The following is a 23883-nucleotide window of genomic DNA, read 5'->3' on the forward strand; positions in this document are numbered from 1 at the left end:
GGTTGAACTTTGGCATTTCTTCGGCAGCGGAGATATTCCAAAATGTGGTCAGGGAAATGTTATCAGGACTCCAAGGGGTCCTCAAGGTCAGTGATGACATTCTCATACATTCGGCAACACTCGAAGAACATCACCGGCGTCTCCAAGCCACCTTACGACGCCTAGTCGACCATGGAGTAACACTCCACCGGGACAAGTGTCAGTTCTTTCAAAAATCGATTGAATTCTTTGGCTACATATTCAGTCAAGATGGCGTGCGAGTAGATCCCAAGAAATCACAAGCTATTCAGCAAGCGCCGGCCCCTACCACAGCATCGGAGGTCTGGAGTTTCATGGGTATGGCCACACATTGTAGTCGGTTCATACCCAACCTTGCACCCATAGCCGAACCCCTAAGAGCCCTGACCAAGAAAGATGTGGAATGGAAGTGGGGACAACAGGAGGACGAAGCGTTCCGGAAAGCAAAGTCGACTCTGTTGAGCAAGACCACGATGGCGTACTTCGACACTGCCTGACGGACGGAGGTTATCGTGGACACCAGCCCCATAGGGTTGGGAGCGCTCCTGGCCCAGGACACAGAACCCGGAAAATGAGCACCGCTAGCATTTGCGAGCAAATCACTCACACAAACTGAAGCGCGCTACTCCCAAATCGAACGGGAAGCACTCGCCATCAAGTGGGCTTGTAACCACTTTCATCTGTACATTAGTGGACACCCGTTCAAAGTGGTAACTGATCACCAGTCATTGCTCCCCCTGTTCAGAGGCACCGCTCCGCACCCACCCCCAAGGATCGAAAGGTGGGCAATCCAACTACAACATTACCAAATGGAAATAGAATACCGACCAGGAGCCAAGAATCCGGCTGACTTTCTGTCACAACACCCACTAGCAGAGGGCGCAGAACAAAATGAACAAGAACAGTGTACCGAAGAGTACGTGTGTTTGTTATCACAATGGGCCTGTCCAGTGCTACAGAAAGTACTGGAAGCTCTACGTCAAGGATCGTGGGAAGGATTCCTCCAGGGTATCACCGGATGGAACGAAGACGACCGAGCTCGGCTGGGGAGAATGTGGAGAGTCCATGACGAACTAAGCGCAGCTGACGATAATATGGTGCTACGTGGGTCACGGATTGTCATCCCGATAGGCCTCCAGGAACGAGCGACAGTTCTGGCGCATGAAGGCCATCAAGGCACCGTGAGGATGAAGTCGCGCATGAGGGAAAAAGTATGGTTACCGGGTCTATAAGCAGCCGTGGACACAGTCGTGAGAAACTGCCGCGCCTGTCAACTCACAAGCAGCCCTGAAGCACCAGCGCCTGTGATAACAGAGGATCCTGCACCCTCCCCGTGGTCATGGGTGAGCCTAGACTTCGGGAGTTTCCCTGACGGACGAGTGACCGCTGTCTTGGTAGACAGTTACACGAAGTAACCTCTCGTGGAAGTCATACCATCCATGTCCTTCAACTATTTACAACCGGTACTGGAAAAGGCGTTCACCCTGTTTGGCTTGCCCCAGGTAGTCAAGACCAACAACGGACCACCGTTCCAGGGAGGGGAATTCCAGGCACTGCTATCCCACCTAGGGGTCAGACATCATCGCATCACCCCGCAATGGCCGCAAGCAAATGGTGAAGCAGAACGCTTCATGCGAACACTCAATAAAATATTTTGGATAGCAGTAGCAGAACAGTCGGACCCTAAAGTGGCTCTTCACCGTTTTCTAAGAGAATACCGAAGTACCCCTCATTGCACCACACAACGGTCGCTGTGGGCGCTGATGCTGGCCGGGCCCCGACGAGACACTATTCCGGTGGCAGATGGCTGGGCGCCAGAGCCATACAATCCCGGGGAAGCACAAAGCCGACGGACTATGACCAACGACAAAGCTAGCCGCCAAAGGAGGGCACGATCCCGAGTCATGGCACCAGGGTGCACTGTCCTAGTGCGTCACCGTCGCAACGGAGGAAAGATTTGCACACTGTACGAGCCAGGCCAGTGGACCGTACGGAACGTCAACGGGACAGCCGTCACGGCTACGAAAGGAGGGGAGAGCATCACCCGAAATATATCCTGGTTTAAGCAAGTACAGCCAGACAGTGGGGTGCCGCAGCATCCCAGTGACCCTGGCGATGACTACCCCACCAATGACAGTTTGCCATCGCGTACAGAAAGTATTCCAAACAGACTCCACGAACCTGCCACGTCATCCGCAGAATGTGGACAAGACAACACAAGGGAAGCCGCATCAGCAGCCAGCCCAGTGACATGTCAACGGGACACGCAACACCGATACAACCTGAGGCCCAATCCCAGAACGAGTCAGAGACTGGCAGATTTCGTATGTTGACATTCTGAAAGAACACTAACTTGGGATGGGATGTAACGGTCTAGTTGTTAAGCCCAATGAGAATGATAGTCCGGAAGGGCAACCACACAATGTAACACTCTCTGGCCAGGCGTGGCCAGAGAGGATAAATAAACGGTTGTAGGTCGCACGGGACTTCCGGCCCGACTAATAATTGTGGTGTGTGCCTTGTCACTATAAAGCAGCGCTTACGAACACTTGTGACCCCCCCTACTTTGTAGCCACCTTTACAATTTGCAGTGTGTATCATTGTTCTCTGATCGCACCACTTCCCGCCCCCTTTCTGCTTGCTTGGCACTGCCCATAAGAGATCCATGGAGCCTCAGGCAGTGCAATGCCACCACTCGCCACTTCCTGGCATGCACCTGAGCTATGCCGCGACTTCACTTGTACTCGTTCATGCATCCCCCCTACATGTGCATTGTAAGGTGGTGCGAGCCGGAATGGCCTCTCCCAGGCCCTGTACAATGGTATTTCCCACCTCCCTAGTACAAGGGTAGAGCTCGCCTCCCCGGTAGTCGTGTGCAAGGTGCAGCTAGTTGTACTTTGAAGCTAAGCGTGGCACCCATTTCACGGGCGCTGCGCTTCATATTTCGTCACACTTAATCTTTGTTTGACTTTGATACTGAGCACAGCACCCGCTTCATGGACGCTGTGCTTCATGTTTCAGCCCCTTTCTATTTGTTACATGCTTTCTCTTGATCGGCGTGGTGCCTGCTTCAAGGACGCCGCGCTTCATGGTTTATCTTGTTTTACTTTAATGCTGAAAATGGCTGTGTATTTGCTGATAAAGTGATAATGGTGGTCACGGCAGGCGTCTGTTTCTCTACTCCTTCATCTATGCCTATGTTTCAGCTGGTAGTCGGGCACTTCCTGTTATACAGAGCAGCTGAGTCATATGACAGAAGCCAACAGAGACGGCAGAGTATTTGGTAAACATTATTTGAACTTTCCATTATTAGGACTTGGACTGGAAGAATGTGGCACCTTTGACCACCACGTACACATCTGCTGCTTTCCTTTTTTCCTCTTTAATCAGTGATGTCAGTTTTGTTGAGATACTACTTGAGCAACTGGTTTAAACTTCCATTGTGTAGTACGCGCCTGATTCATGCAAGTATGGCTCTCCATTTGCAAGATTTTTGCCCATCACAAAAGGGAGGCTGCATTTCTCTGAGGCGATTCACATACAAAACCCCTTAGCATGATGGAGGGCCAGCCCAAGGGATCACTTCGCAAGCCCCATCTCCCTAATTCCTTAAAACCCATCTACGAAAAAACAACAACGGCCCTAGAACCTACCAGCTAACTTTGTCAAATCAACTACGGCACAACCAATAATATGTCAGAGCCTCATGCCCCCACAGTCAACAACATCCAGACCACACAGTGTGCCCCATCCCAAATCCCAAGCAAAAACAAATTATCTGTGTGTTGTCTTTTTTATGTCGTCTTATTTTAACTTACATACCAGTTCACATGAAACTGCAACTGACTTTCCAGTGTGCCATCATTAACTCTTCAGGAGTGTTGTGCAAAAGTGAAACACTTCAAACAGTTAACAGTTTGTGAATTTTTGGCCCAGTATATATGCTTACTTGTCATATATACATTAAAGAATGAGCCCTGCTGTACAGCTCTGTTGTCCATTACATGGAAGCGGCAAACCTGTGGTGTAAACCATTGTTCGCCCTGTGACTACAGTGTGTGATCCTGGGAAAACTACACTGTTTACCAGCGCCACTGCCTAGCTGCAAACAACAATAAGAATTTACAAAACAGCCTAACCACAGAAATGCTCATTTACTGATGTGTATTTCTATATTTTATTCACTTTTTCCAACAAACTAACTGAAAAAGAATGTTATTTATTTGGTTTCCACTGGTATGAGGGAAGGTAATGACAATAATAAGGGACATTTTACGCACCGCCAATGCACCGTCACAAACCTCCTACCCACTATACCAGTGAACATTATCCTTGGTTTGAGAACCAGCTCTTAAATATTCAATTACCCTTGTATCTTTAAAAACCTGGATACTGCTTTGTCGTTTAAGGATGTGACAAAAAATTGAGTGTGAGACAAAATTAAATGGATTTTTGGCCATAATTAACCTTTTAAAATTCAAACTTGGCTTGTGAGAGGTAATGTGATTTCTCTGATTCAGAATCCAGGTTTGGTGTCTTCATTCGATTCAACTGGGGTTTAAGGCCACTATTGTATTTTAAAAGTGCAACCTTTATGCTGACTAGGCTACACATCGTGTACAACTCCATGGACCACTGAATAATAGAAAATTAATGTGTCCCCTGTTCAACACTGCATTGGATCTAGAGTAATAAACCTGCTTGGACTTTCTGTTATGCCCTGATTTGGGATTGTTTATTCATATTTCTTCACTGAGCTGACATGACTTGTCCCACGTTCCTCATTATATTGTGAACATTAATCTTACATTTCGTTTGTAAAATATATCACATAATTGTTTGTATGTTAAACTATGCTAGACCATTGGTTTTCTGATGCTTTAACTGTACATGTATCTGATTTATAGAAAAGACACTCTGATCTGTGTCAATGTGAATATAGGTGTGCGCTGCTCTACTTCACAGCCCATAAACGTTCAACCTTTACGCCGCATTCTCCTAAAATCAGTGTACTGTCAACTATTGAACTTTCATTAATCTTCCTATGAATAGAACCGAAAATTAGGTAGCACAGAACCATAGAATCGACCCTTCCACGTTTTACTTCAATCTATTTACATTGTGTACATCACTACAAAAATAGTCTGAAAAATAAATACATTGGGGTAAAAAAATCTATAATGGTTCAAAGAATTCAATAGAAATTAAGTATATTTCACATAAATATTCCCCCGATTCCACAATCTTAAGCGTCAATCAACCTGATTCATTTTATCCTTCTTTTATTTAGAAAGGATAAAAGGATTACTGGAAAGGCCCATATCTGTTCCACATGTTTAAAGTCCTGGTGAACAGAACACCAAATGAACAGGACTCAGCACCACCTTAGCACCAACTAAGCTCCATTTAACCACTAACACTCCACCACCACCTCAAAAATGCCTCTCCACCACAACATAACAAAGCACCACCACTGCATTACTCAGCACCACCACATCACTCAACACCACCTCATCATTACTAAGCACCACCTCAACATTAGAGCAGGTTGGAAGAAATTGCCAGCATTACAATGACATAAAAACTACAAAACATTTTTTATGTTTATTCTTTTTTTAATTCGGTATTTCAGTTGTACATAATGTTTTTATTTTATTTGTTTTGTATTTGAAGAGTTTTATTAAGCGCGACCATGACCCGGCAGGGTATCAGGGCGCTGTAAAATGCTGCCTGCTGGTTAAGCTAGAGCAGGAAAACATATTAGATACCTACACATATACAGCAGAAGCACATTAAAGACAAAGAAATAGACACATACACAGATAAGATGATGCAGATTGCATCGTAGATAAGGGGGGGCAAGGTTGTATGGTCCATTCAAATAGTTTGTGAGGCTACATTACTATTGTCGCATGTAGCTATTGATCAGCAGGCCTTTGACTTCTCTTTTAAATGTAGAGGTCGAGGCAATTGTTCTGATTTGTGGCGGGAGGGCTTTCCATATTCTCGGAGCAAGTCCGGGGAAGTCGCGGTTGTAGGTTCTCCTTTTTTTTTACTTTGGTGCTTTCAGCAGCAAAGTGTTTTAACTTCTTAGGGCGCGATTCCCACCCGATAGTTCAAGTTTATTTGCTAGGCATGTGGGAGTGTTCTGATGCAGGGCTTTTTGCGTCCAGAAGGCAATCCTATGCCTGAGCCTTGCACTGAGGGAAAGCCAGTTTAGTTGGATTAGATCAGGTGTGATGTGGTCACGCTTTCTTGTGCCCGTGATGAGTCGGGTAGCAGAGTTCAGAGTTGCCCTTAAAGGGGCCAATTTAGCTTTGGGCAGCCCAGCCAGGGTTGCAATTCTGTAGTCTAAAGGGGATATAACAAGGGATTGGACAGCTGTCTTGCATGTCAGTGGACGGTAGGAACTGTTTGATTCTCGTTAATGTGCAGAGTTGGTGATTGGCTCCTCTTGTTGTAGCACTGATGTGATCCTGCATATTCAGGTGTTTGTCCAGGATTAGGCCAAGTGATCTAGTGGAGCTAACAACATGTGGGGTGCAGTTGAGGGCTGTTAGTTGTTAGAGCCAGTACTGAGGGGCGCAGTACGACTGTGCGGGGCAAGCAAGAGGAATTCTGTTTTAAGTGTAACTAGCAAAAGGTGGTTTTGAGATAACCATTGCTAGGCTTTTAAAAGAGCATAGTTGAGAGTAGTGGTGCCGTCCGGTGAAGAAACTTTCATTTACAGTTGAGTATCTTCCACGTACATATGATATTGTATGTTAGTCCGTTTCATAATTGCAGTGAGAGGCTCCAGATACAGGTACTAAAAGAGTTGGTGAGAGTGCGGATCCTTGTGGAACTCCAATTGAGTCCGGTTTACTGTTGGAAAGGTCTTCTTGGTTACATATAATGTAACAAAAATGCTTATAAGAAGTTTCTATTATAACTTTTCAACATGCTGCACAGCAGCCACAATGCTCTACAACATCGTTTAAAGAGATTGCAAAGCCAATAGCTCTGGCCAAACGCTTATAAGGTCCCAACAGGCAAGGTCTATTGGCCATGCCAATGCTTGTTTATTACACTTCAAATGCTGGTGCACGGATTGAACGAATGATACAGTGTCTGGAATCCCAGTATTATAAATGTGACGCTACTGCAACTTTAAGCCAACAGAGGTCATTTGAAGCGCGCACATTAACCAAATAACTGCATCCAGGCCAGACCCACATACTCTAATGTTGATAGGATATAATGTTGTTGGGATGGGATGTGGTCCCTCGGCTAGACTGCCAACTTTGGTGCTGGAAACCAGGGTTCGAGCCTCTAGGTCGCGTCCACATCCTGTGATTCTGGGCAAATCACATAGTGGCATTTCAACAATAGCCGGCGATAATTATTGCTATGTGCGCTAAGCGCTAGGATAATTATCACCGGCAATTGCTGAATTTAATCGCAGAGATAGCGCGCTATCAACAACGCTTATCTCCAAAGGGATATAAATTCAAGCGATGGCGGCGAAATGTGCGATAATCGCACAGCGATAGGCAAACCTTGTTGATAGGGCTGGGTGGTCTCAGCCTTATAATCCACCATCCATAGGCTAATATGGCTTAGTCAGATGAAAAGCAGGCGTAAGGAAACCTGTGGTTAGCGCTACTTTTATTGTCGCTACATTTTCCTGGTAATATCTGTGTGTTACGCCCACTTTGCATCTCATTAGCGATGCAAAGCTGGGCGTTGAGGAAACGGGTGCAGAGGCATTAAAACACGCGATAGCGTGTCTTTGCTGATAGGGCGATAAAATTATCACCGCTTTTCATCCGAAAACGGACGCTAAAGCGTTGATAATTTTATCGCGGGGCCTTGATGAAATGCCCCATAATCTCCCCGTCCCTGAATGTGTAATGGCAAATACGGTGCTCGTGTAAAGCGCTCCAGTACCTTCGGGTCGAATTCGCGCTATATAAATATGCAACAAAAAAACATAGCCGAGCAATGTATTTGGTGGATTTTTTTCCTCTTTTTCAATCCAAAGAATTTTACCAGAAAAAAAAAAAGGTTATGGCACATGTCCCACAAAGTCTAACTTTATGTTTTTTACGACACTCTGTGGTAAGAACTGATCTCGAGAATCACCCCGAGTGTAGCTGGGGTATTTTGCGCTTGTTTCCCGATATCTGTCTTAATTTCCACGAGAACAGCTGCACAGCCGCGCACGCGCGCAAGAACGCTGATCTGCTCAAAGTATCTGCACAGCAGTCTTGGTATGGCGTCATTACGCAATGGATTGCGGGTATGCTGATGTCTGGCACGAGCTACTGCCGCACAGCTTTCAGCTGCTCTTTCTACCGAATATTTATATACCCAGAATCCTTTGCCTGCAAGTCGACTACACCGTTAAACTTACCATTTATTAGGATGGAAATAAACAAGTGGCGTGATTTTGAATTGAGCAGCTGTTCTCGTTGAAGTTCAGTTGGACTACTGTGACTTGTGATTACACACCCTAACAGTGTAATATGTGTTCAATATACCAGACTGATTCTTGCGCAGATTACTGCGGTACATCCTAGCGTAATCTGCTCTGCAAATTTGCTGAATCAGTGCACTTCGTGTGGCACTGAGGATCTAATCTTGCAATTTTTGGAAGATCCCCAGGGATCTTACGAACAAAGGTATAAAAAACCGTTCATCTTACTAATAAAGGTATAAAAACACTTCATCATGGTGTAATCAATAAGTAATGGAGAAAGGCTGGGATGCTGATGATCTAGTGTGTGGGAGATCATTAGGCATCTTTTTTTAACAATGGTTTTTAACAATGGTAAGAAATACACTTACGTTGTTAATGTATAAATATCTAAATATTGAAGAGCTTTGTCAGTAAAGGGTAGTACAAGGCTTGAGTATTCTTATTCGTCGATGTCAGGGAAACAGACGTTATAACATCTCTGCAGATGTCGAACGATGGCAACAGCGTGTGAATACTCTTTAACCACTCAAAAAAATGGATTCCACAAAATAAGAAAAAAAAGAGCTATAAAACAGATTAGGAAAAAACTTGGGGAAAATCTGAACAGAACAACCATAACTTTTGGCAAAAGTCACAACAAAGCACAACAAAGTGCCAGATATTCAAAAAAGTCACTTTGCAATTTCCTAAGTGCAAATTTTTGTGGTTCGCAATTAGGAAATTGCAAACAGCTATGTACAGCGATGTCTCAGACACTGCAATTCCCAATTGGTTGCAAATAGACTTTCCTCGTCAATATTCATGAAGCAAGTTGCAAGTTGCAAGTTGTAGCCCTTGAGAATGGCTACAATAACAGGGATGGTAGCCTGCTGGGGTCAGCAGACCACCTTGTCTGTGATTGCTTTTTAAATAAAGCAATATTTTTTTAGGTCAAGTCTGGGCTGCGCATGCGCTGCACTGCAAGGTATGCTGTATTCAAGTATGGAGTTCAAGCTCCGCTCACTCTTTGCCCAAATTTTTCATTGGCTTGTGTCATTGTCCTTTCTAAATGCTGGCTTCTGATTCGTTAATAGGCCTGTTAGTCCCTCCATAGTACCGCCTTGTCTTTATTTGTAACCTGCCATGAGGACTGTTCCTTTTACTTCAGTTGTTACACGGTATGTCTTATTTAGTCTGTAAGCACTATTTTCATTAACTAGTTTCTCCTACTGCAGGCACGACATGCTTTCCTGCAACATTCAGCGCACCATGCGGACTTTCATTTTCATGGTGTCCCCACCCTGGAACACTGCCCCATCGCCCCCCACCCCGCCAAATTGGGCTGTCAGTCTGAGAGCCATTATTTTAACACCGCCTAATGGACTGCATTTGTTAAAAAAAAAACAGACAGCCCTCTCCCACCAGTCAAGGACGGCGGTGACACAGCAGCACAAAGGCTTGTAGAGGTGTGGGAGGAATTTGATCAGAAGGAGAACAGTGCACCATGTGACCTAGGAGAAAAACATTCAGATTTTGCCATGCAGGCACTAGCCTTGGAAACAGCTGCGTGCTGACGCAGACCTTTTTGCACAATATAATAAAACCGTCAGCTTCTTGGCTCTTCCCATCTCTCACCATGCCTTAATCCGGGATGTTGACATATAAAAAGAAGCTTGCCACTTCTTTTAGCGTTATTTATAGATTTATGTCAGAGTGTAAAAGGTGGGTGCCTTTAGGGGAATACTAACAAGGGCCTTATCTCTGCTTTTTTGGCTTTAAAAGCCAAAAAAGCGGAGATAAGATTATCGCCCTATCTACAAGGGGATGCTAACATCCATTAGCACATGTTAGCACCCGTTTTCCTGACGCCTCGCTTCGCATCTCTAATGAGATGCAAAGTGGGGATCACTGGGCGTACCCCTGACGGACTACCTTGTAAATTATCGCTAAATACACATCACAATATTTACAAGGTGGCCCTCTGAATTATAGCTGACGTTAGTTTTTGGCGAAAACCGTGGTTTTCGCCAAATACTAACGCCTGCTAAAATCCTGATTTAGCTACCATTGGGGTGGATTATGCCGATACGACCACAGGGTTGTTCTATGGAAAAAGGCAATATCCCCTCTATAGCTGGAATTTTTATCACCTCGGTGATACGCGTTGTTAACGCACTAACCGGGCGAAAAATTCCAGCGATAAATAAAAAAGCGCTAAGCGCGCTTTCCGATATTTATTGCTGTCTATTGCTAATATGCCCCTTATTTCACTACTCCCCTCCCCCACTGCCCCCAACTCTCTCTTTTATGCCACACTCTACACAGAGCACGCACCATACTTTTACCACCATCTCTTAGCAGGCAGTAAGTGGATGTGTAAACAAATTGGAGTTGGTATTTCCGGTTGGTTAAACAGCCAAGAAAAAACACATTCCCACACGATATTTCCCCATTTTGTAGGGTTTACATTAAAGTTGCACAGAACTGGCCGGATTTACGTCAAGGTTGCAGTAACTTGGCAAAATCCTCCCCAATACTATGCAGCTTGTTACTGGGGCCGAGGACATTATTTCTAGAGCAAAAAGATGCAAGCATTGGCAATTCTTTTGGCTTTTGTATAATGTAAAGACATTAATAAACCCGAGCAATACACAGACGGAGTAGCACACGAGGAGAAGGAGCAGATGCGCATCTCTTACAAACTCCCAGGTTTCATCCCGGCCTTCCATGTATAACAAAAAAAACTTTTGCAATGCAAAAGATCTCGCATTTGTGAGAGTTTGAGCTATTGGCATTGTAAATGACGATGCCTTTTATTTATGTCTTCGTTTTTAGAACAGATAAATAAAAGGCATTGTCATTTACAATGCAAATAGCTTAAACTTTCGTAAATGTGAGACCTATTGCATTGCAAATGCTTGTTTTTTCAATGCAGCTCGTTTTCCTTGAAGGAAAACGAGCTGCATTACCAAAATCAAAATGAAAAGTTTTCTTTTCATTTTTTTAAGAATGGGCAGTGGTCCTTGGACAGTGCTATTAGGTATTAGGAAGGGACACCCTAACCACGCCTCTTCCTCATACCGTATCACAAAAGCAAAATGAGATTCGGCAAAAAGTTACTGAGTCACATTTTGCCTTTTGTTCATGGCAAAATGCATGTTACCTGTCGCAATGGCCCAGACTGTTTGCCACTGGTAAAATGCTTCGTACATCTGGCCCCAGGTCCTTACGTTGCGTCAATGACGCCGGAGTAAGGCCAAAGCAAAACACAAAGGGAAAGAAGAGGAGCAGAGTAAGTAACATGTGCTACTTTGGGAAAGGGTGTAAAGTTAGGTAGCAATTAAAGCAAGCATTGGCAAAGCCAATCTGTCCGGTCTGTCATATAGCTACGGGACCTCAAGTAATGATTAGATGTCCTTCTCGAGTCCGAAGAAGCAGCATGAAGTCTTTCACAAGACTGCATCCTCATCCACACACATAAGTATATATAAAGCATTTAAACTCCCGAGCACCTGATCCTCACTTTGCATATGATTAAGACCATTAGCCGGTCGAAACGCGTAGTGTTGCTGGTACCTGCTGAAATAAACAGAATTTGTTTCACTTCACTCCCGACTGGAGGGCTTGTCTTCTCACACAGTGAAGGCTGAGTGGGATTGCTTGTGGAATATGTTACGGTGACTCCATGTCCAAGCCCCGACTCGTCTGGCTGAGGCGTCTTCTCGTCAATTTCGTTTGAATTCATGTGCTGGATGTTAAGAGACACCCGCCGCCTGCCTGTCTATTTCAGCGAGGAATTGGCTAAGTTTGGGCCACTGCACGCAAGTTAATGGAGCCGGAGGCCTGCCTGTTAATAACTCAAAGTATCGGAAGCAGCCAGAGTTTGGATGGGTTATTTAACCCTGACACGATGGAGGAGTGATTATTTCATTATCTGCAGGTACCGGCACAATGGATTGTTTAAAAGTATGATGACAAACATTTTCACAAAAATGTGCATTTAAAAGGTTACCAAGCCCGACATGGAATTATTCCTATCAAAGGCTGCAACAGTATTGTTTTGCAATGTATTTTTGTGATAAAAACAGTGTTAATTGTGACTGATTATGGACTGGGTAGTTCCAGGAATTGGTTAATACGTGATCAGTGACCCAATCGAACATTTTATCGTCAAGATATTCTGGCCATATTGTAAAGAGTAGGGAAATGTTAAAACATGTGTTAGACCTGGCACCTTGGCGTGAGTCTCCCTTCCTCTTTTTGTCGCTGTGCCTCATGTGCTTTTATGGTGTTGGCCGTTCAGCGCGCTGTGCCACTGCCAACCAGTGTCGCGGTGCGAGTGCTCCCTATGTAAATTATATAGGTTGGTTGGATTCCATGATTGGATTGTTTGGTTTACTGTCAGACCCCAGTAAAGTGCGCCAGGAGCGCCAGGGCATGTAAATGCAAACACCGCTAGCGGGCTTGCAGCACCGGTTGTGCCACCCACAGAAGCGGCCGGTAAAATATGTCTAAGGTCTGCCATCGCAGTGATAGAGATCAGGGTGTATATAATATCCTTACTTCCACGGATAGAGTAATTTCACAGTTACACGCACATACACTCATCACACACTAGGGCCCATTTCACTAACATACACTCAAATACTCTACCATCACAGAACCTGTGGAAAGAAAACCCCTAACACCCCGCATCTATATCGAGGTCGATAAGACCTGGTTATTGTAACTGCCCTGAAACATAATCTAAACAATCTATACCATAATAATCAAAACATAGTACTCAATAATTGACAAGAAATAATAACCAACACCATATTCAAAATTATAATGCTTTATCTAAAATTAGTCAAAGGAAATCAATCAGAATAAATCATTTTTCTCATAGTTACCTATTCTAGCTAAATGTCAGAACGGGTCAGGACAGGTCTCTCAGTAAAGTCTCTCGAGTTGCCGTCCTCACAGCATAGATCCTCATCAACGCAGGTTTGGGAAGAAAAATGGCAAAGTGGCAAAGACCCTCTCTAGGCTAATAATTTTTATAGCATTTCGAACAAAGGAAAGAAACAAAAGTATTTATTGCGTCCGCTGAACCTCCGAGCAAAGCGAGAAGGAAAGGATGTAGCATCGTTACATTTGGAAAAATCTCCGCTCAGAAAAAATCACAAAAATAAAAAACAGAACAGGAACTAAATATTAAATGTATCTTCTCAACTTCCACACATTTCCTCTGGTGAGCTCAGAGTTCAGAGTCTTTCTTTAAAGCTCCTTTGTTTTCCAAGGCTGCCAAGGCTGTCTCAATGCATCTGGAGACTTGCCCAGAACTGCTGCTGTCTTCACGGAAAGTTTTAACCAGGCAAGGACTGTGGACAGATGACTTGCATCCATATTCAGCAAGGCCTTTTCCATCACAAACTCTCACTCGAGACTAGGCTGCAAACGGCGGCTATATTTGGTTAGGCCACAATAGGCCACAATAGACCATCTTAATTGAAAGAAACAAAAACAACGTTACCACAGCATAGTGATTAAACAGTGTTAACCCCACTAATACCCTTATGTGTATGTAATTATCTAGCCTTTTGCAACACGGAAAAGCATTAATTTCGAAAGCGTTTCGTGCTTAAAAATAAACAGCACTCAGCAACATTTAAACATGTAAACATGCACGTTATTATTAGTCAGCACACATATGCGTTCCCACGTGTAATTCTCTTTTGTTAGAACACACATGTTGGTCAGTATAAAAACACTTACACAAAACAAATAATTAATAATTAATAATTAATAGATTACATTTTGACAAATAGACAAGCCAGAGCTTCAAAACCCGATTAATTTTCAAACAGAAAACTCTGCTCTAGCAATCCCCCCTTTGGTGATTTTATCACCAAATAACCCCAAAAAAAAAAATTTAGTGAAAATTTAGTCCCATTTTAGGAGAAATCGGAAATGTCTTTTTCTCCTTACACATCACTACACACCAGTCACTCTTTCATCATCCCTCTTTGTTTCTAAGTAGACACTCTCCCTCAATTCTTCTAATTCAATTTCTTGTGGTTCTCTTTTCAGCCTTTTATTTCTCTTTTCATTATTTCTTTTAATTAATTTCTTTTTCCCTCCCCTGTTTTTACAACACAAACACACCAATCTAAGTATCAATAAAGCAACAATTATACAAGTTAAAGGAAACAATATCTTACCTATAATAGTACTACCTATTTTTGCAATAAAACTTTTAACAGCTATCACTTTATTAGCTAATTTAGTCCAGATACTTTCAGCTTCAAGTGGTACTAATTCTTCATGCAAATCAGTAATATTTTTGATATAGACCTTCAGGTCTTTACTTTCGTCTGGAATGTAAGTGCAACAATGTTGAACTTTCAGCATTCCACAGACTCCACCCTCCTTGGCCAATAGAATATCAAGGGCAAGTCGATTTTGCATAGACATGGCACGTACGGCAATCAACTCCGTATTCACCAAAAGAAACCCTCCAGCGGTATTTGTCGATAAGCGATCCACCACTGTTGACAGTTTCCGAATTCCATAAGCATTCAAAGAAATTCCCACTGCTGGAATTAAAGCTCCAAATATATCACCCACTATTTCAGACCAAGTTTCTCTCTTGAAACGCATTAGTAAATTAATATGTGCTACATCTTCTATTCTATCTATATGAAAGATCTTTGGAAAGACCAGGCCCACATAACACGTGCCATAACAATGGTCAGGCAACTTGTAATAAGCCTTGTTCCCACAAACATAGTACACTCCTGGAAAAATTGTATCTTCTCCACCTCTGAAACCCCATCCTGTTGCAATGAAGTATGTATCATGACATTCACTAGTCCCAACAAAATATGTATCATATTGGGATTTCCTTCTTGTAATGCACAGCTTACCCTTCTGTGGTGCATCTAGAGCTAAAGTTGGACTAGCCCCATTTCTCAATTCTTTTCCCATCTCAATGTCCCAAATTGTCTCACTCACTTTATATTTCCCTGCTTTCTCATGCATGCTCAATCTCCTTTCCTCCACCATATTTAAGAAAGCTTTCTCCTCTTCTTTCAGACTGCAAGTTAAATTGTTCTTAAAAATGTAATCTAATGTTAATTCTTCTTTCTCAATAAAAATCTCACCAAAAATGTTAGCTTCTTTAGCTGGATTCAGCTCTTTGTTCATTGGCAAGTGCCCAAAAATACTATCTTTGTTAGACATCTTATAATCTATTTTCCCTAACAAATAAAAAACACTACTTAATACACTACAAGAAATTCCATACGTAGCTGGTAAATGATGATAAGTAACACCCTCTGAAACGGATGCAGGTAATTGCATACAGACGTAGCAATCCCTAACTTCCATTGTTTTCACATATTCGTATAACAACTTTGAAAAAACATTACTAGAAAAATCATTAATTTGTGGTAAATATTCTTTTTACCGAAACTGAATTTCATACGGAATCCTTAAAATAAAGTAAAATAGCTCAGAATAACAAGAGGCAGAAATCCGTGGTATAAGAGGTTTCTAAATGGGCTTTATTCCATCCAAAATGGCCGACTCGAGTCGCGGCCTTCAGGTTCCGTCACCACGAGGGTTCAGGAAGTGAAGTACAATACTTTATTGACAAGAAGTAACTTTTATAGGTCATACATTTACAATGAAACAAGTGCAAAAAGGCGTAACAATTGATAAGATAAATTAACATAGTGATACGTAATTGAAACTAGGCGTAATAAGGAGCAAAAAGAAACATGATTGGCTCTCATTATCTTACATAGGTGGATCTATACGATAATACTTAACATGGATGCGTGCGCAGCAGCATGACGTGTGATTGACATGCAACTAGGGGGTGAAGGGGACTTGATATTTAGCTCTACATGTGGAGACGAGAAGTCTAGGGGGTCATGTCAACCTAATCCCAAATCATATCTAACATCCTATGTTTAGAGAACTATGTTATCCACAAGGAAGGACTCTCGGACAGAATCTATTCTATACTAACTGTATGTGCGTGTACAAGCGTCTAAGTGTCTATATGAGAAGCGAGGGGCAGAAAACTTTCCATGGCAACAGGGCTATGAATCACTTGCAGGAGGACGGAAAGGCTGAGTCCTTTGCTTGTGAGCTAAAGGAAATGTTTACCTAAATCACTAGACAGGAATGCATCGGCTGAAGAGCAAAATAGATAATTCGAAGGTGAAATACAGCTTCTTGGCAGGCAGGCGAAAACTGGCCGAGGCAGGCACCGTTAGCTGCACAGGGAGTAGGACAAAGTTCATGGATACAGATGCGAGCTCAAGCTGAAACTGTCAGAGACAGAGAGCAGGGAAAGGCTTTGAGGAAAGAATCGGGCCTACTTGCCTGAACTGTAAAAATGGAGTACCTTAGCCATATAAAGTCGGTGGCTTTTCATACTTAGGAATTGAATATCCAGCCCATTGATGGCGGATCTGACAGAGAACATGTCGACGGTAGACACACATATGTTTGCGTCTTGGAAACTGGAACTGGAGGGAACATACATGTACTTGTGACATGCACATAGAATCGTTGGGGTCCAAGATAGGGGACATAACTGATCAGGAAAATCCACATTTCCACATTCCCTCCTTGTCCCCTACTTGCCCTTCAAGAGATATCAATCTTCATTATTCCATCGATTTGCTCATGGAGCATCATTTCTTCTTCCTTCTTTTTCCGGCATTTTGAACGAGAACTTTGATATGGAATGCATGATGTGGCACACAGACCACAAATCGCTGGTCCACATTGCAGGCATAAACAACAACTAAAGAGCATAAGAAGGCCAATACCTAGGAAGGATAGAACTCTCCATCCCCAGGCTGATATCACACTCCAAAACCACCCGGACCACGTCCAAGTGCCTGGATTCTCGTGTATCTGGCTTACAATCTTATGAAGGCGTGTTATAGCTTTATATACAGATGGCGAATTTTCTGGTATGAATATGCAGCAGCTGGATCCGATGACCCTGCAAGCTCCGCCCCTATCGGCCAGGATGACGTCAAGGACAAGACGATTCTGGAGAACAACAATTCTCATCACTGATTGTTCCTCTGTCAGATTGCCTAGGGCGGTTATAGTCTCGTTTACTACAGCTTCAAGAGTCTTGGTGAGTCTGCGTATCAGCTTACTATTTGATATAGTACCTATATAGGGAAAGATACCTTTATTGAAATCTACATACTTGTCCCATGCCGTCTCAGTATAATCGACAACTGGGAGATCTCTACGCTCTCTTTTGTGTACTAAATGAACATTTCGATAATAATCAGGGGGAGCTAGGAAAACAGGTGGCAAAAGGAATGCTATGTAACAGGTACCATCCCAATCTAGAGGCAGACGCATATATGCCGTCTGACCACATATAAAGTAAGAATGGCGAGAAGCTCTAAATGAAGATTTCCCTTGATCACTATATTCTACTGTAGTAACGCATTTGCTATGGCCCATGTGTATGGAACCAACTTTTCTCACACATAATTCACCCTTAACTGGAAATACTGACATAGTGGGCAGAATTAATTCAACTTCGGATTTGACGTTCAAAATCATGAGGTTAGGCGTAAAATTACCTAATTTATACACTTCATTTTCTAAATCAGTTCCTGTTCTACTGGGGTGACCTTCCTTATTAGGGTGACAGACTTTGAATAAAACTAGATTCAGATTTCCCCATATCCAATGTTGTTGATAAACTGCTGTGTCTGGGTCTATGGAATTTAGTAAACTAAACCATGCTCCACAGGAGCCATTGTGTGTGAACGGATGTGGAAAGAAAGGCAGAACTCCTTTGTTATTCTGATAGGGAGGGAGTCGGCCACACACCCAACAATTGGTGGCATTACTAGTCTGATGGGAATGATGTAACATACTAATGAAGGTGTTATTGCGCAGCGCAAGTCTATAAGATAGTTCATGTGGCGGTAGGTCACTAAAAGAATGTTCAGCAGTAATATTATAAACATGTCTAGAAATAGGATGATATATGTGCAAAATCACACTCGTAATGATTATTAAAACACTCAATAAAAACAGAATTAATAATGTCCTCACACAGTAGCTACGCAGTGATTTACAATACGCCTGTCGTTTCAACATTTCTCTGGTATTTTCTCTACTCAGGTCCAAGGGATACATGTCAGAGACAATTCAACCGCTTCACCTTGGAGAGGACTTAAACAATCAAATTGCTCGACTGTTTGGGCCTAAGTTTTAATTTATAGTTCTGAGAGTCATTCCTTTCAACAAAGGGAAGTTTTGAATCAGTCTGTGAGGGAGTGCAGGGCACAGTGTCTATATCCGAGGATAGTCCATGAAATTTCTTAACGTGACTGGAATGTATCCATCCTTTGCGGCCCTCCACTTTCACGGCTGTTCTTGTGGTCAGCAGGACTAGCTTCGGTGTTTTCCACCTGGGCTCCAATTGGGTTTTCCGATCGAAATTCCTCACAAACACCAGATCCCCCGGAGCAACGTCATGGGGTTTCACCTCAGTGTTGTCAGGAAAAGCTGCAGCTACCTGTGAACGACAAGATCGTAGTGCAGACATCAAGGAAGCCAGGTAATCTGTCAGCATATTACAATTAACATCAGTTATTTTACGTGGTACAGGCGTCCCCCACATATTTGGTGGCCTTCCGAAGATCACCTCATACGGGGATAGCCCTGTTCGAGAGTGTGCTACCATTCTTATGTAAAATAGTGCAACTGGTAAGGCTACTATCCAGTCAACACCTTTCTCCTTACATATTTTAGACAATCTGATTTTCAAAATTTGATTATGTCGTTCCACGAGACCTGCTGCCTCGGGGTGTCGGACACAGTGGAACTTCCACTGATATCCCAACAAAAGTGAGACATGTTTCATTAATTCGGATGAGAAAGGCTGGCCGTTATCTGAATATACAACACGTGGTAGCCCGTACCGTGGGAAGAATTCTCGAACTAACTGTTTGGCAGTAGTCGGGGCCGTGTAATCTGATACTGGGTACGCCTCAGTCCATCGGGAGAGAGCGCAGACAACTACAAGAACATATTTGAATCCTCGACATCGTTCCATCTGGATATAATCCATTTGGAGCACTTCAAAAGGATGATCAGGAGTCTGGAATCCACCCTGTTCTACGGGAACACTTTTTCCCGGGTTGAACTGACAACATATCATACAGGTACGGACCTTTTGTTTAGCTGCTGCTCGTAAATGTTTATTGAACCAAATGTGTTGAATGCTATCTAGCATAGCTTTTTCTCCTAAATGCGCCGGGCTGTGAATTGTAGCTATAATGGCTTGGACCATAGAGTCAGGAAGAAACCATACAGATTTCTCCTTCGTCATCCATCCCTGATCTGTCTGGATCCCTCCTAGTTCAGTCCATTTCTTTAATTCTTCTGCAGTAGCATGTGTCTGTATGTCAATTACGTCAAGTGCGGGATCCTTAATTGTCATACACTGTGTTGGTGTCTGAACTATTGGCTTTGTCATGTCTAATGTGCGATTCTGAGCAGTCTGTTTAGCTGTTCTGTCAGCTAAATCATTGCCTTGAGAAATGATATCAGTAACCTTCGTGTGTGCTTTACATTTCATAATCGATATAGCAGTGGGTAGATGTATTGCGTCTAACAAGGCATGAATGAGGGGTCCGTGCTGAATGTGGGCACCATGGGAGGTTAAATAACCTCTCTCTCGCCACAGTACGCCGAAGTCGTGTACAACTCCGAATGCATAACGTGAGTCAGTGTATACATTAACTTTCTTATTTGTGGCTTGAATACAGGCTTGTGTTAGAGCAATAAGTTCTGCTGCTTGGGCTGACAAAGTATCTATACAATTTGTCTCAATAACTTCAGTGTCTGTTGTGACTGCATACGCGGCCACTAAATCTCCTGTACTTGTTCTCATGCACGATCCGTCTACATACAACGTCAGGTCTGGATCTAACAATGGAACGTCTGTCAAGTCTTGTCTAGGTTTCGTCTTTATTTCAATGATTTCAACACAATCATGAGCTAGTGGGTCTGTTCCAATTACAGGTAATAGTGTAGCAGGATTCAATGTATTACACCGTCGGATCTCTATGTGTGGTTGAAACAATGTCAGTTCATAACCGGTAAGTCTTGCTATGGTCAAGTGTTGTGTTTGTGTTCGGTTCACAAGAACCTCTACTGCATGTGGTACTTGTACTGTCAATGGATGTCCTAATACTATGGCATCGCTTTGTCTGATTGCTAAAGCTGTCGCCGCCACTGATTTCAGGCATGCAGGCAAAGCCTGAGCTACGGGATCTAATGTACTGGAAAAATAAGCACATGGCTTGCGTGATCCTGCTTGATCCTGAGTGAGTACTGACAAGGCAGTACCTTCACGTTCTGTAACAAAAAGTGTAAAATGTTTGCTATAACATGGTGTTGCTAAAACAGGTGCTTGACATAAAGCTTCCTTTAGGCTTTCAAAAGCTTGTGTATGTTCCTGAGTCCAAGGGAGAACAGTCGATGTGGCTGCCTCCTGTGTGGTTAGCTGAATGAGTGGTTTTGCTAGAAATGCGTACTGAGGGATCCACTGCCTACAATATGAAGTGAGGCCTATAAAAGCCCGCACTTCCTTTTGTGTCTGGGGTATTGACATGTTAGCAATTAACTGGATGCGATCTGGTGTAAGCTGCCTTCCCTCCTTGGACAGCGAGTGACCAAGATAAATAACTCGCTGGACACAGAATTGCAGCTTAGAAGGAGACACCTTGTGCCCCTTGTCGGCTAGAAAGTGTAAAACTGTCAGAGAAGCCTTTTCACATTCACGTTCGCTTCTCGCGGTGATCAGCAGATCATCGACATATTGAAGCAGTGCAGTATTGACTGGCATGTGGATACTGTCAAGTTCTCGTTTCAGTGCTTGGCTGTAGATGCTGGGGCTTTCTGTGAATCCTTGGGGAGCGCGTGAGAATTTAAAGCTGCGCCCATTTAAACTGAATCCGAACAAATATTGGCTTTCCGGATCTATTGGGACGCTGAAAAAGGCATTCTTGAGATCAATTACAGTAAAGAATGTTGCTTCGGAATCAATTGCTGTCAATAATGATGATATATCAGGGACCACAGGAAATTGTGGTACAATGCACTTGTTTAGTTCACGCAAATCAATAACCAATCGGTATACTGGTGGGGCAGTAGGATCAGTTCGTTTAAGAATCGGAATTATCGGTGAATTACATACATTGGAGTCTGTTTCTACAACTACTCCCTGGGCAATTAGCTCATCAATAATTTTCAGCAAAGCCACTACAGCATCATGTGGCAACTTGTATTGTCGCATTCGTGGTAGTACCACTCCTGCTTTCAATGTGACTCGGTATGGTGTAATGTTCATGCAGCCAACATCCGTAGGGCCTTGTGCCCATAGATGTACTGGTAAAGTCTGTAGTCGGGGATCCATGTCCCTAGACACATAGTGACCTTTAAAATCACGTAGAAACAACCTTACTCCTTCCGGAGAACAACATATTATGGCTCCTAGTGCTTTCAGAGTTTTAATTCCTAACAGATTTTCTGGGCATGATTTAGTAAGCAATAAATCTGTAGTTCGTGTCAAAGGTCCTATCGTAAGTGGGAGAGGCTGTGATACTTCATTAACAATAGGTTTTCCTGAAAAACCAAGGGAAACATTTTGAGAGCCTGAGAGGGGTGCCCCTGGAACTTCACTACGTTTTATAGTTGTTCGACTTGCCCCTGTATCGAGTAAGAATTTTCTATCTTGACCTAACAATTCACTATGTACATACGGTCCTTCTTGATCTACAGGAATCTCGATGAGCGGTAAGTCAACTTCCCTCTCTAGGCTTGTTCATGCGTAACGCTGATACTCAGGATATTCATATTGTGCAGTCTGATACATTTGTCGTGTTGTGGTTTGTGTGGCAGTAGCAGGCAACGGTGGTGCAGCTGGCACAAACTGTATGGGCTGCTGTGAGGCTGGCATGGACTGTTGCTGAACTGGCATGGACTGTTGCTGAACTGGCATGGACTGTCCATGCTGCATAGCTCCTTGTTCATTCTGATCTTGTCTAACTAATCGTGGTCTCTCTTTTGCAATACCTGTAGCTATATTACGTTTCAGGACTGGACAATCGTGTACATAATGGCCTAGTTGCTTACAGTAATTGCAGGTTCCTTTTACGGGAGCTGCAGAATCACCAGAATGTGTCACACCCTTTTTGTGACCCTCTGCTGGTACTGTCTGAGAAACTAGCATTTTCATTTTTGTATCCTTCATGCGTCTATGCTCGTGTTCTTGTTCATCCCTAATTCTATTGTGATGATACTGTAACATTTGTAGCATTTGTGACGGAGTGTTACTTTGCCAGGTACTCTCGAATTTCAATATTCTATTCTTCACTGGAGGCAATGCATTTTCCACTAATTTTGTCACAAATAAATGTGGATATGAGTCACTACTTGCTTTTATACCACTGTTTATACCAAAACATTTTTCAAATCGAGCATAATAATCGCTTGTGTCTTCATCTTGCTTTTGTTTGCAGGCTGTGATTGCACCCCAATCTTCCTTTTTTGTAGTTAATAGACGTGGCAGTACCTGTACTAGTAAACCTGGTAACAGTTTAACTTTATCCCCGAGCCCTGAACCTGCAGTTCGGGCCCTTTCTTCCTCTGCTAATGCTGTCCAGTCTATCTTTTGGTCTCCCACTTCCCACTCTTTTTCTTTCAGTTTTTCATAGATGCCAGCAGGCAAAAGCACCTTTAATATCGTCATAATATCAGGAAAGGTGTACTCTCCCATTAGTAACATGTCTTTAATTTCTCGGTGGAAACCCGCTGGGTCTTTGTCATGACTAGGTACTACTTTCTTCATTTCTAATAATTCCATTTTTGATATGGGTGTGTAAACAAATACACGGTGAAACTCATTGTCTTCGCCTTTTATTGGGTGCACTTCTCGTAAAGGATTTTGTCTATCCATATAGTACGGCGTTCTTTCTCTGTGGGGCAGCGAGAGAGAATCCGGATTTACAAAAAGGACATACTGTTTACGTGACACTAATATCTCTTTAATTAGCTTGTTACTAGAACCTCTCCATCTGTTCGTGAGTAGTTCCGTTAATATATCAGGTAAAGGACCAGGGTCAGCATGTTGGCTCTTATATAATATAAGGAGTTGCTGAATCATATAGATTCCAGCTAAACGTTGTTCATCTGCACTGAGATTAAAAAACGTGTGTGCTACGGTCTCATCACCGTATATTTCAGGACTGTCAATCCAGTGAACAGCTGATCTGGCTAATTCTTGCTCATCCATGGAATCGAGGAGGTGGTAACCCCTTCGTTCTCGTAGTATTTTATCTGCGGCTTGAAACAAATGTTCAGGAGACTTCAGATTT

Source organism: Triturus cristatus, chromosome 4_2 (assembly GCF_964204655.1).
Source record: "Triturus cristatus chromosome 4_2, aTriCri1.1, whole genome shotgun sequence".
NCBI lineage: Eukaryota > Metazoa > Chordata > Amphibia > Caudata > Salamandridae > Triturus > Triturus cristatus.